General features: G+C 48.4%; 1 protein-coding gene across 1 annotated transcript in view; it reads left to right on the top strand.

Moving 5' to 3' along the window:
• SLIT1 (slit guidance ligand 1) overlaps positions 1-14022 on the top strand; it is a 170467-nt gene that overhangs the window by 92375 nt on the left and 64070 nt on the right. The window lies entirely within an intron of this gene.

Raw genomic sequence — 14022 nt, 5'->3', positions numbered from 1 at the left:
CACAGATGTAGATTTGTATATTTATTATGACAGTTTCCAAGTAAATGAAAGTGTTTTGAAGAAGGGGCACCTTTCTCCAGTTCCCACAAAGGTCCCCTATGGCCTGGCAGTGGTCCTGGGGGTTCTGGTTCCAGAACTAGCCCTGGAACTTGCTGCCTACAATTTTCCCACAGATTAACATACTTTCGGAGCTTCTGAAAATCCTCGTCTTTGCAGTCATCAGCTTCTCTGGCATTCACTCTCATTTTCACGCCACAGTGTCCTCCCACCCTCTCTTGTTACCTGCCTTAAGAGAGTCTGGGGTGTGAAGGAAGCCTATCCCCCCTGCCGCCCTGCTTACCTCAGGACTCTGCTTGTCTGCTGTGGTCAAGCCTGCAGATCCTCTGTCCAATGTTTCTGGAGATATAGTCCTGGGCTCTGCACGGCTCTGCTGGTCTTCTCCCCACAGGGGATTGATTTCTGTGCCAGTTGGGGGGATTGGGTTTGACTCTACAGAACAGAAAACTAAAAAAAAAAAAATGTAAATATTTATAAGGTGGCTTAGGGGGGCACCTGGGTGGCTCAGTCAGTTGGGCGTCTGACTTCAGCTCAGGTCATGATCTCGCGGTCCGAGAGTTTGAGCCCCACATCGGGCTCTGGGCTGACAGCTCAGAACCTGGAGCCTGTTTCGGATTCTGTGTCTCCCTCCCTCTCTCTCTGACCCTCCCCTGCTCATGCTCTGTCTCTCTCTGTCTCAAAAATAAATAAAACATTAAAAAAAATAAAAAATAAATAAAATAAAAGGTGGCTTAAACAAAGTATAGGAGTTTTCCTCTCACATCAAAAGACGGCAGCTCCAGAACCAGCTAGGAGTCAAGGTCCCAAGGTCCCTCTATCTTTTGCTCCAACATTCTTGGGCTTTGTCTTCTGTCCTTAAGGTCACCTCATGGCTTGAGATGGCTGATGGAGCTCCAGTTATTTCCGGTGGGCCCTAGGTAGGAAAAAGGGGGAAAGAGGGGAACAAAGGATACAGGGGAACCTCCAGCAACTAAGTCAGCCTGCTCTACAGATTTTCTAGAAGCTTTTTCATTTACAACTTCTGTTTACCTCTTCTTGGCCACGCCTACACACAAGGGAAGTGGAAAATGTACTCGTTTATCGGGGCACATGGCTGGCCAAATAAAATCACAGTTCCAGTAGAAGGCAAAGGGGAGAATGAATTTTGGCTAGGGACAACGGGCAGCCTCTGCCACATCCAGCCGCTTCTCCCCTTTTCCTTCCCATGACCTTCCCAGCGTCTCATAAATGCTGTCCCAGCAGAGCTTTGCAACGCAGGTCCTGTCTTCTGACTGCTACAGTGCCCTCTCCTCGCCTCGCCTCACCCCACCTTCTCTCTGCTGTGGTTCTCTCCTCTGCCACTCCTCCCATGCATCCGGGGAGGCAGTGTTGTGTGGTTAAGATTGGACTATGACAGACCTGGTCCAGGTTGTGGATTGGGCTCCTCAGCTATATGACCTTGGGCAGGACACTGAGCCTCTTTGAACCTCACTTTCTGCGTGTATGAAATGGAGCTCACAATAGTACATTGACCTAGGGGAGTTGCTGTGAGGAGTGAATGAGGGAATGAGGTCAGGGCATATTAGCACAGAGCCTGGCACACAGGACAGGCTGGATAAGTGTTAGTTGCTATTAATCTTATTCTTATTTTTGGGTCTTGCCCTTGGCATGGCTCTTATCAGTCAGTGACATGTCTCTTCCCTCCTGGACAATTCTCTTTCAGTCAGCATGTATTTATGGAGCATCTACGATGTACCAGGCTGTCCTCTAGGTCCTGGGGTAATTGGCCAGCAAAGCAGACAAGAATCCCTACCCCAGGGAGCTGACATCTCCTTTTTCTGGGTGAGACCCTCTGGCCCTTGGCTGCTTTTATGTCACTGGAAGTGGCATCCGTGTGGGTATATGTATCTCTAGGCCTGAGTCTCTCACATGCAGTTTATAGATCCTGAGCCTTTCAGGTACTTGACCAATGAAATGACCCACTTTTTAAAATATAACTTTTGGATTGCTTTGTTCTCATAGTCACAAATGGGCCCATCTGGGCAGGCTGACCTATGCAAGTGCTCAGGAGGTTAATGTGTTTTCCTTCTCAGGCAGCTCATTTGCTTCTAACAAGGGCCCTTCTGCAGACAAGGCAGGACATGTAATCTTTTTGGAGTTTTATCCCTTTGAGAATCTGATGCACTGTGCACATAAGGCAAAATTTGCACACAATTCCAGGAGATGCACAGACTTTGGGCAGCCCCTCTTTGGTCCTCTAGGGCCTCCACGGACTCTGGGTCAGAGCATCAGAGACCTGTTTGACACTCTAAGGAGTGGCTCTCTGCTGGAGATGCCTCACCTCTCCAGTGAGCAGGTGAGATTCTGTTGTATGGCAGGCATTCTTTTTTGGTCCTTGTGAGTGGCCTTGATTGAGCAAAGACCTGAGCTAAACATAAGAAGACGAGGCGGTAGTTAAAAGAGAAACAGCTTTTCAGCTGCAGTTGCCCTTTGTCCTTTACCAGCGTGCGATAGTGTGCAAGGCTTCAAGTTCCCCTTGGTCTCAGGGTCCGCTCCTGTAACATAGAGGAGTTTGGTCAGGCCATTCTGAGGCCCTGTGTCAACTCAGATGACATGTGAGACCTTCAGGGGCGGTTGCACTGTGAGCTCTGGCATTGGGCCGAGGGGCGTCCAAATCTTGCCCGTACACCTGCTGGCTCTGTGCACTTCAGCTAGTTCACTGGCTTCTTGTAGCCCCAGTGGCCTCATCTGCAGATGAAGATAAACTACTGCCAAAGTGTCACTGGAAAAAGTTAGATACGTGACTCTCACGCAAATAGAAAGTGGTTGCGGGACCAAAGGTTTATTTAAGCTGTTAATGAGAAAACCGCAGGATGGTAAAGTTGTCTCAAGGAGGGTTTGAGGCCCTTATAAGCAATGAAAGAGAACGTTGAAGTAAAATTACAAAGTCAGATATGATGCTGGCTAATGTCCTGCAGGGCAGTAACTCACCTTTGTGATCTTTGCTGCCGGGCAGTCATAATTTACCACTCTACCACACAAAAATCTCCAAGTTCACTCGTAACTTCACAGAGGATAGGCCCTAATCAGTAATGAGATGAACAAAGGTTAAGTTCCCTGGGGGTCCTGGCGGGCTTCATGGAAAGACATCAGGAGAAGCTCATTTCCAGGAAGAGGGTGGTAGAAATGATGCAGGGAATGTGTCTGAACAGGCCCACCCTGATTGGTTTTCTGATGCAGCTGCGAAGTTAATGTTAAGTGAAATGAAAAAAAAAAAAAAAAAAGAAAAGAAAAGAAATCCGTGCTTTGAATCTGTAGCATTTGCCTTCTGCAAGAGACAGATTCTGAGGTCTGAGGATAGGTTATAGAATCTCATCAAACCAGAGTGCGCTTTGGGTAGGACCAAAATTTGGTCGGGTAAGTAGGTATCTTCTCAGACTTAGGTAAATGATCTCAAATGCAACATAAAGGGTTTTTTGCCCCTTGCACCACCTCTGACATTGAATGGCCCTCCTCCCATCCCAGTGGGTTGTTTCCATCTGTGACGTGGACAGATGTGCTGAGATTAGAGCAGGGAAGAGCTCTGTGTGCAGACCCAGGGCCCCCAGGGTTTTCTCCCCTCTCCCAGCACCAGCAGACGGCCAGCCTCAGTGGGTAGGGGCAAGAACTTTGAAGCCAGCCAGACCCGGACACCAGGACCGGCTGGATGACTCTGGGTTCTCAATGGAACCTGTTCTGTAGGTGGTGACAGTGAAAGTGCAAGCCATGGGAGACGTAAGCACTCCGTGAATGCTAGCTACTGTGGGTCCTGTACTCCTTTCGTCCTGCAGCAGCTACCAGAGCTCAGCTCCCTTATCGTAAAAATCCTACCTCTCTGGTTATTAAGAGGCTCAACACTTGGTTTCACTACCCCCTGCCTTCCCCACATTCATAATACAGTCCCCTCCCAGCAGCCAGCTCTCCTGGAAAATGTCAGTCAGATCCTGCGTCTCTCCTACTTAACCCCCTCTAACTCACGTAGAGTCCACCTTACATCCTGGCCATGCCCATGAAGTCCTTGTCGCTGGCTCCCTGCCTCCATTCCTGGCTGTGTCTCCTCCCTTCCTCATGGCACACTGGCCATGTGGGCCTCCTTTCTGTCCCCTGATACTACATTCCTGCCTTATTGTCTCTTGCCTGCCTTATTGCTTCCTCTGCCTGGAATGCACTTCCCCAGGACTCCGTATGGCTCCCTCCTTCTCACCATTTGGCTTCCCCTCGGACAAACTGGGCAGCCCTCCCTGACCACCCTGGCCACTGAAGCCTCCTCCTTCCCAGTCACTCTTTAGCATGGCGCCCTGTTCTAGTTCCTACATGGCACTCATCCGTCTTGGAAATCAGCTTGAAGATTTTGGGTTGTGCTATTTAGTGTCTCTCTCTCTCCAACTCGAATGGAAGGCCAAACCCATGGCAGCATGCACCTCTTTGTCCTGGTCACTGTTCTGACAGAGCCCCCAGCCCAGGGCCCACCACTTATAAGGGATGAATGACCAACAGTAGCAAGGATGATGATAACTAACACACAAGGCATTTATCATGTGCCGGCAGGAACTGATATGAACACTTTATGCATATTCACTCATTAAATCCTCACGACAGCCTATGAGCTAGATATAATTATTATTTGTTATTCCCGGCCTATGGAGGAAGACATGAGGCACAGAGAGGTTAGGCAACAAGCTTAGAGTCACCCAGCTAGTAAGAGGCAGAGCCGGGATTCAGGCCCAGACAGTCTGGCTCCAGAGTCTATATTCTTAACTTACATGTAAAGTATTTGTTGGGTTTGTGGTGTGCAAGAGAGAAAATGAACCATGCACCCCACACACCATCATTCCCCAGTGTCCCCCACCCCTCCATGATGACAGCCTGTCCCTACTGGCTCTGTCCCCTAGCTTACTGCTAGCCTTCAGGGTCCTTCTCATGCAAAAGCCTTCCCTCTCCAGGCACGAATGGGGACAGGACCCCCCCAACACCATACACACATGGGGATTTGATTCTGGTGGGAAGAGGCCCCAGTAGCTGGAACTCCATTCCCACCTCTGCCCAGTGATTAGTCACACAGGATGTGTCCCCAAGGGCAGGTCACCTGCAGACTTCACACTCATCATCAGAGCCTGACACCTCCAGCCACAGGCAAATTATCCCGCAGCGGCCCAGCCTGCAAAAGAGACAGGCCAGGGGATGTTAGAGCCCAGCTCCCAGAGCAGAAAGCCCCCCACAGGCTCACATGCTGCTTCTTTTCATTTGCACCTCAGCTAGCTGTCAACGGTGACACTGACTCGCCCCTGGCTGTTCTGAAAAGCCAGGTGCCTCCAGTCCTGCCTCAGAGCCTCATCTTCAATAGGGGATCTTAGCCCCTCTGTCTCTTTTTGTCTGCCTCTCTTTGTCTTTTCCTCTCATTTAGCTTCTCTTTACTGGTCTCGTGTTTCCATCTCTCTTTCTGTCTCTGGGTTCCTTGCTTTCCCCCAGGTGGCTTTCCCACGTACCCTGAGTCTGGGGGTTGGGGACTGCTCCCTTGGGGTCCCAGCCCATGGCTTCCCTGCTGGGTCTCCCCACGCCCCTCCGTGGTACTTCCCAAGGGTGTGCCGGTGGGCTCAGAATGTGTTGCCTGGAATTCTGGCTTCTGTTCAAGTCTGCGGTGCTCATCTGATAAATAAACTTGGTCTGGCCTCTACCCCATGGTCTCTGGACCCTCCCTGTGGCAGCTCCTGAGTCTGAGGGGAGGGAGTGTATTTGTGCAGAGACATCGGCACCAGTGTCACCACAGGGGTCTGAGAGATGTGGGCACTTCTGATCCCGCCACCCACGGTGTTGGCCTCAGCCTCTGCTCTTGACTTCTGAAAGTACCCTCTGACCCTCTCCCCTTTTTTTCTTTCCCCCTCCCACCCAAAATGTTCTGGGACATCCCACCATCCACAGGAGACAGAAAGCACATACACACAGGTAAACATGCAGGTGTCTTTGCTCAATCATCTGACTTTAGTAGTGAACTTTTACCCATGCTACAAGTAGCTCTTTTCCTGGATAGTAAGTTTAGCTGAATAGAAAAGGCAAATTCAGGGAGACTGGGAAGGCCTACTCTGCTTCAAGTGTTCCCTTTACATTCTTCAGACTGATCAGATGCCACCAATGATGACAGCTGAGTCGGGAACCCACTTCTTTTAAAAGTGCACATACTCATGGGAGTCACAGCTGTCAGTTGTTCACCATCTAGTGTGAACTACTTTCCTCAACACTTGATTATTATCAGTAATCCTGGGGGGCTGGAAATACTGAGAAAGAAAGGGTTGGAGAAGCAAATAGCCATGTAAGGGGAGGTACACTGAGTGGAGGAGGACAAGACGAGGTGCCTGAGGGGCTGAGAGGACAGAAGAATAAGGATTCTCCATCCTGGTTACACGTTGGAATGGGTAAAATGGGCGTTGAAAAGTCCTGGTGCCCAGACTCTACCAATGAAATCAGAGTCTCTGAGGTGAGGTCCAAGCATCAGTGGCTTTTTTTTTTTTTTTTAAAGTGAGCACAAGCGGGGGAGGGGCAGAGAGAGAAGGGGACCGAGGATCTGAAGCGGGTTCTGTGCTGACAGCAGTCAGCCCGATTGGGGGGCTCGAACTCATGACCTGAGCCAAAGTCAGACCCTCAACCGACTGAGCCACCCAGGCACCCCCAAGCATCAGTAGTTTTTAAAGCTCTCCAGACTCTATTGTGCAGCCAAGTTTGAGGATTACTGCTCTGTCTAGTGCTTCACAACTTAAATGGACACAAGTCACCTTGTTAAATGCAGATTCTGATTCCATAGGTCTGGGAGGGGGTCTGAGATTCTGCATTTCTACCAAAACCAATACTGCACATCTCTGGTCACACTGTGAGTGGTAAGGCTGTAGTTTTTATTACTTATTCTCCAATCTGGCTTTGTTCTCAGACAATGACAGATGAAAAATAGGAAACACTGGCTGTGCTGATCCACACAAGCCGTCCAGTGCAGAGCTCTGATAAGCCTGAGTTGGAGCACCAGGTTAGCCTAGAGGCCTCGGGCTCTCTAAGCTGGAGTCGGATCTGGAATGTTACCGGCTTCTGGCTACATGCTCAGTACAGGCACTGAAAGCAGTGATCAGCAAGCTCAAGAGGGTATATGGTACGTTTGTGTGGCTGGCATTCCGTGGTGGCGTGGCTATGCCCACATGTGGCCCGGGTGCTGGCCACTCTCCTCACATAAGTATGTCTTTCTCCAGGAGGCAGGCAGAGGGCAGGTGTATCCTTCCTAACAGCTGTGTTGTCATTATTGTCAGGAGGCTAGAGACTCACAGACACGCAATGTGACAGGTGCAGTGATGGAAACAGCAGAGGGTTTTGTGACACATGGAGGAGAGGGTAGGTGGTGAGGAGAGTGGAAACGGACATGGTGAAAGGGGAGTCTGGAGACAACATTTGGCTTTTCTTCCCAGGGCCTATGGCCCTTCCCACATAACACTGACCCAGTTCAGGCCCTTTGCCCTTTGCTGTAGGGCAGGATCCTCAGAAGAATAACAGCTGGGTGGGTGGGGATGGGGGGGGGGTCACAGACAGGGGGCCTTATACCCTTATCCTGACAGTCCCTGAGAGGGACCTGTTTTTTAATGTCAGAATGTCACAGACCCCCTCCCAAATGCTAGTTTGACATTTTGAGTAGCCTAAATGATCAAATGTTTACAAATGTTTACTGAATGATCATCAATGTTTACCTCTTTGTTAGGCATGCAGTAAACAGACACAGGCCTTGCCTCATAGAATGCATGATTTAGTTCAGGAGATAAACATTAAATAATTGGATGACTAACCAATTGATTTAAAACTATGGTAAGTGCTGGGGCACCTGGGTGGCTCAGCTGGTTAAGCATTCAGCTTCGACTCAGGTCATGATCTCGTGGTTCATGAGTTTGAACCCCACATCAGGCTCTGTGCTGACAGCTCAGAGCCTGGAACCTGCTTTGGATTCTGTGTCTCCCTCTCTCTCTGCCCCTCCCCTGCTCATTTTCTGTCCCTCAAAAATGAATAAACATTTAAAAAAGAGACTATGGCAAGTGCTAAGAAGAGAAAAGCAATGGCGGGGGGAAAGAGTGGTGCCTGGGTGGTTCAGTCAGTTGAGCGTCCGACTCTTGATTTTGGCTCAGGTCATGAGCTCATAGGTTTGTGGGTTCAAGCCCTGAATCAGGCTCTGTGCTGACAGTGTGGAGCCTGCATGGGATTCTCTCTCTCCCTTCTCTCTCTACCATTCCCCTGCTTGCTCTCTCTCTGTCTCTCTCTCTCAATATAAATAAATAAACTTAAAAAAAAAAAGCCTGGGTACAGTTACGTGATAACTGAGAAAACATATCCTGTTATGAATCCAGCAGTACGTTTAATTGCATCTGTATCTTATCACAACAGCATCTGCACCCATGTGGGAGGGACAAGGAGAAGAGCAATCAGTAACAGTTGTGCCTACTTACTAGGCTTTAAACTGTCAACCCACCTGCCCACTCTTCGTGGCACTTTTCTGAAATAATGTATCTTAACTGTGCCCATTTTCTAGACATGGAAAAGAAACCACAGAGAGGTGAAGCCCACGGTCTTACATAACTCTCAGTCGGGCTGCAGACAGTGCTAGGGGTGCATGAGCATGCCCAGATGTTGCAACAGCTGTGTGGCCCTCAAGGCTCCGTAGCTCACAGGTGGGGGACCCCTGGTCTGGAGCGTTAAAGGGATGAGGCAGGACAGCGGAGTTTCTAGTGGCACCGGCCATTCCTGGGGGAGCAGGGCTGTTGGAGCCAGCTTCCCAGAAGCTGGACAGTGTTTCCATCTCTTCTGGAGAATCAGAAATTGGACCAACTTGGGTGCTAAAATGAAAGCTCCTCAACCTGAATATCAGTTTCTAGTTTTCACACATGGTCAGAGCCCCCCGGCCTTCTGTCTGTCTCACCCAGAAGCTGGCCACAGCCACCAAACCAGGAGGTTATGATGCCCTCTCTATTCCAAGCTTTGCAGCCTAGCCTCATTTCTGCACCTAGGTGAAGACTGGGGGCGGGAGTCCTAGCAGTCACTCATTCTGCTGGGGGATCTTGGGTGGTGGCCCTGGGAGGGGGCGGCGGATACCAGAGGCTCTGAGAAACCAGTGGCTGATGACTTCGATCCTCCCTCCAGCCTGCCCACACCAAGACCACTTTATTCTCAGGGACTCAGAGACATTCCTATCTGTACTGACTTGTGGCTGAAGCCTCTCGCCACAGGATTCCAAAGTTCACCTCTTTGTCTTTCAGACATAAGGAGGTTTGGAAGGAGTGACAGTTTCTGAGATACTGGTAAGAATCCAGGTGCAAGAAGTCTCTGGACAATGCTCATCCCAGTCAGGGGCCGACACTCTGTTCTTCCCACAGAATGTCAGCTCAGGGAAAATACTTGAACCTCATGTCATTTTTTAATGGCATATGTCTAAAACTTACTATAGAATCATCTCAGTTCTAAAACAGAGGGTCCTGAACGTAATTTAACCTTTTTTTTTTTTTTGATGACTCAATGTCAACATTATGAATGTTCGTTATCATACTCTGCTTTTTAGATTTTCACCTCCTTTCCCCAAGTTCATCTATCAGATGTCACTGCTGACACGTATATGCTTCTAGATGCCTCCCCACCCACCTGCCTATCACTTTGATGATTCTAATGTGCTGAGCCAGTGTAGCATAATGGGCTAGCTGCAGTCAGAAAGCCTGGGAAAGCTGCTATGCCTCAATTACATTTTCTGGAAAATAGGTATGGTGAGAATTTTTTTTTAAATTAAAAAAAAATTTAATGGTGAGAATTATTTAACTGATTTTATTTTTTATTTATAAATTTTTTAAGTTTATTTATTTTGAGAGAGACAGAGACAGCACAAGTGGGGGAGGGGCAGAGAGAGAGGGAGAGAGAGAATCCCAAGCAGACTCTGTAGAGCCTGATGCAAGGCTTTCACCCATGAAACCATGAGATCATGACCTGAGCTGAAACCAAGGGTCGAACACTTAACTGACTGAGCCACTCAGGTGCCTCTAATTGACTTTATTTTTTTTAGAGCAGTTATAGGTTTACAGCAAAATTGAATGGAAAACACAGACAGTTCCCATATACTTCCTCCCCTCTGTACATGCACAAAGTCCCCCACTGTCAACATCCACACCAGAGTGGTGGCACTATTTATCTTAGAAGACTGTTTTAAGGATGAAATGAAATAATGTATGTAAAACATATAAAATACCTAGCACAGTGCCAGGCACATAATAAATGTGTTTAATATATGTAGTTATCACCATCTTCATCAATTATAATTGTGTATTATACAAGAGTCAGTGATGATCATTAAGGTCCTAAGGATTAAAGTAAGTGGCTTTGGTGGGAGGATCTGGGCGAGGGTATTTGGGGCACAGGCACTTTTCAGCACCTCTCTGTGCTTGGGTCTGTGTCCAGGCAATGGGAGGTCTGACTTATGGAGAAATGGGGCAGGATCAAACTTCACTCCTATCTGGAAGTAGCTTAATGGTATGGATTGTGCTCAGTACATGCCTCTCCTAAAAGTCTAAGAATTGGACCTTTGCAACTCATAATGGTGCTCACCTGACCGTCTGTGTGCATGCTATAAGCTGGACTCCCTGTGGGCTTTTGGGAAATAAAGCTGAATAGACAAGGTCTGGTGTGTGGATCAGATGGGTAAAGTTGAAGGTGGGTAGGATCCAAAATATGTCTTCAGCTAAAACAAAACAAAACAAAACAAAAAACAAACAAAATATGTCTTTGGCTCTGACCAGAAGAGCTGCCAAGATGGTTCAGGACCACGGACAGCTCCTCCAGGCACGTGGTCCTCCAGCTCCTGGGCTTTCCTACTGTGGCCCACTGGGGCCATCTACTGTGGCAGATCACACTCAGCCAATTTGACACCATTCTTGCCCGGTAACTTGGCAGGGCTCTGTTTTTCTGCCTCCTTGGGAAGTGTCTCATGCCCTCTGGGCATCCCTCTGTATCTATGTGGAGGGGACATTCAGAGTGGCAGATGTGCCGGGGAGGCTGACCTCTCTCTTGCCATTCCAATCCTTCAACTCCTCTGAGCAACTCCAGAGACCAAGATTTACAGTGCCTGGACTGCAGTGCAAGAGATGGGGAGACAAGAGGTGTTGTCTTAGATTAAAAAAAAAAAAGTCCCATTTTCTCTTGGAGGTCAGGAAATAGAGTATTGGTAATGCCCCAGGGGCTCAGTGATTCTCTCTTGGCTTCCTTGGTGGACTGGAAGATGGCTCCTGCCACAGGCTTCAGTCAGATATCTATTCTGGCATTAGCTGCCCTCACATTGGTTATGGCTCCCCTCTTCTCCTGGGGAAGCTCAGACTGGCAATTTCGTCATTTGCACCGAGTGGAGCCCCCTCCCCCAGCACAGCCTGGATTCTACTTGCCCAGCCTTGTTGCCCTACCCTTGGATCTCTCCCTTCCCAAACCACATTGAATCTTGCCCATCCAACTCCCAGGTCTTTATTCCCTTGGGGGGAACCCAAGGAGTCTGACCCTTAGAGTTTTGGTGAGCTTAGCCGAGGAAAACAACACAGATGAAGGGTGAGACTGCATGCCATGCAATGTGTGTATCCCTCAAAAGATTCTAAATTCCCCCTTGGGTTGGGCCAGTCTAGTGGAGAGCAGTGTGTTTGATAGAGTGGGGTTGGTCCGTCTGCAGAATGGCTTCTCCTGAGCTCTCGTACCCAGCCATGAGTGTGAGTAATTGCCCTGTGAAACACGTTGCTATGTCAGAAGCAGACCAATTTAAACCAAATGTCATTTTGCTAAAAGCCAATTTGCCAAAAGTCAATTCACTGAATGGCCAATTTGTCAAATGACCAATTCATCACATTGACTTACGTCCTTTAACTGTTTAGTGTGAGTTGACTGGTTTTCATTTTGTCTTTATTAGAATATTTGAAGGGCTGTTCCATTTGTCTCTGCCCCTGCTCCTGGTGTTTGAACTAGGGTGGAACTACCCCTCGTCTCTTCCTGTGACTGCAGAGCAGGGAGCTAGGACAGGGACAACCCAACTGATTCTAAAAGGCCATTGTGAAGACAAATGGGGAGCTACCCAACAAAGCCAAATTGGTAAAGGAAACAATGAAATTGACCCTTTGGAGAGTTGGCTGATCTGTGAGTTGGCTTCTGGGGAAGTGACTCAGAAGGGAGTGACCTACCATAGTTGGGCCGCCTTTGGAGATGCCGATGACAGTCTTGTTTTCCATCCTTTGGGCACCTCTTTATGGAGACTGGTGGGAGGCTTCCTTGTTTGGTTTTAGAACAAGGAAAGGCCATGCCTCTCTCAAGCCTGTTTTCATCTGTGGTCTTCATAAATTACGTAGCACATTAGTCTCCACATTCCCCTAGATTGGGAAAAGCCAGGGCACATTTATATATGAGCAGACGCAAAGGCTTTTGAAGAGTGTGTTTCTCTCTCTTATTTTATATTTCTACCTCTTCCTTCCTTCCTTCCTTCCTTCCTTCCTTCCTTCCTTCCTTCCTTCCTTCCTTCCTCTTCTGGTTTCTGTTACCTTACTCCATTTAATAATGTATCCTTAAAACTACCTTAATTCCTTCTTGAAACAGGCAGAAAAAGAATCTAGACTTGTTCTGAAGGCTGTTTTGTTGGCCCCTTTCCCCTACTCCTGCCCTGGATTCCCCGAGATCCTCACCCCTCCAGCACCAGCATCTCAGCTCACCTGCTTGACCCTGAGGTGTTGTCCCGGAGCAGGGCACAGCCCCCTCTCTCTAGAAAGACATGGAACTGAGACATGCATTACTGCATTAGAGACAGATGCCCTCCTTCCCCAGGAGATGCAGCATCTTCACCCAGCACAAAATTCTTGCGTGCCCACAGTGCCTGCTTTCCCACCTCCTTACTTGTTTAAAGTTGGTCTCTGGTCCCTCATCACTTTGGGGTGGGCATTCTTCCTACCACACTGCCCTCTGTGCAGTTTCCCCTCAGCCCACGTATTTCCCAACCACTTAGAATTGTGAGCCTCGATTCTTCTGGAGTTTGTCACTTTGGAAGATTTTCTTCTTCATTTGCCTCCTCCAGTGAGGGATCAGGGAGGCAGGGTACAGGTGTTTGTTACATGTCTACAAAGCATCTGGCATGGGAATCAGTGCTTCACATGTTATTTTACAATCTTTTCACTGAAGAATAACATACGTACAAAAAAGTGCAACTGTCTGTGTACGTGTTACATCTTTCATCTATATTACTCACTGAATTTTCACAAAGCAAACACACCCATGTGCCCAGCATGGTGGGCCACCAGACCAAGAAGTAAAAATACCATGAGCACCCAGAAAACTTCCTGTACCTCCTTCTGGTCTTTAATTCTCCCCACTCCCTCCAGGGTAACTATGGTCCTGGCTGCTTCTTCTTCTTCTTTTTTTTTTTTTTTAAATGTTTATTCATCTTTGAGAGAGAGAGAGACAGAGTGTGAGCAGGGAAGGGACAGAGAGAGACACACACACACAGAATCTGAAGCAGGCTCCAGGCTCTGAGCTGTCAGCACAGAGCTTGATGCAGGGCTCAAACCCACGAACCGGGAACTGCGAGATCACGCCCTGAGCCAAAGTCGGACGCTCAGCCAACTGAGCCACCCAGGCACCTCCGTGATTCTGACTTCTAATAGCAAAGATTAGTTCCACCTGTTTTGTGCTTTGTATAAAAGCCATGTATGGTTTGTCATTCTCACCACAACTAAACAAGAGGGAGCTGTGATTCACCCCCTTCACACATGAGCAACTAGACTCAGGTTGAGTAACTTGCCTAGGAGCACACAGGCAATAAATAGTGGTAGAACTTGGAGTCAAACTTAGGGTTGTCTGGCTCCAAAGCTCACGTTCTTTCTTCTATATCTTGATTCTTCCTCCTGCTGCACCACCCCACCCCCACCACCGTGT

Source organism: Panthera pardus, unplaced genomic scaffold, assembly GCF_024362965.1.
Source record: "Panthera pardus isolate Hobbes unplaced genomic scaffold, ASM2436296v1 HiC_scaffold_22, whole genome shotgun sequence".
Taxonomy (NCBI): Eukaryota; Metazoa; Chordata; class Mammalia; order Carnivora; family Felidae; genus Panthera; species Panthera pardus.
The sequence above is the reverse complement of the archived record's forward strand: the minus strand, read 5'-3'. Positions and strand labels throughout refer to the sequence as shown.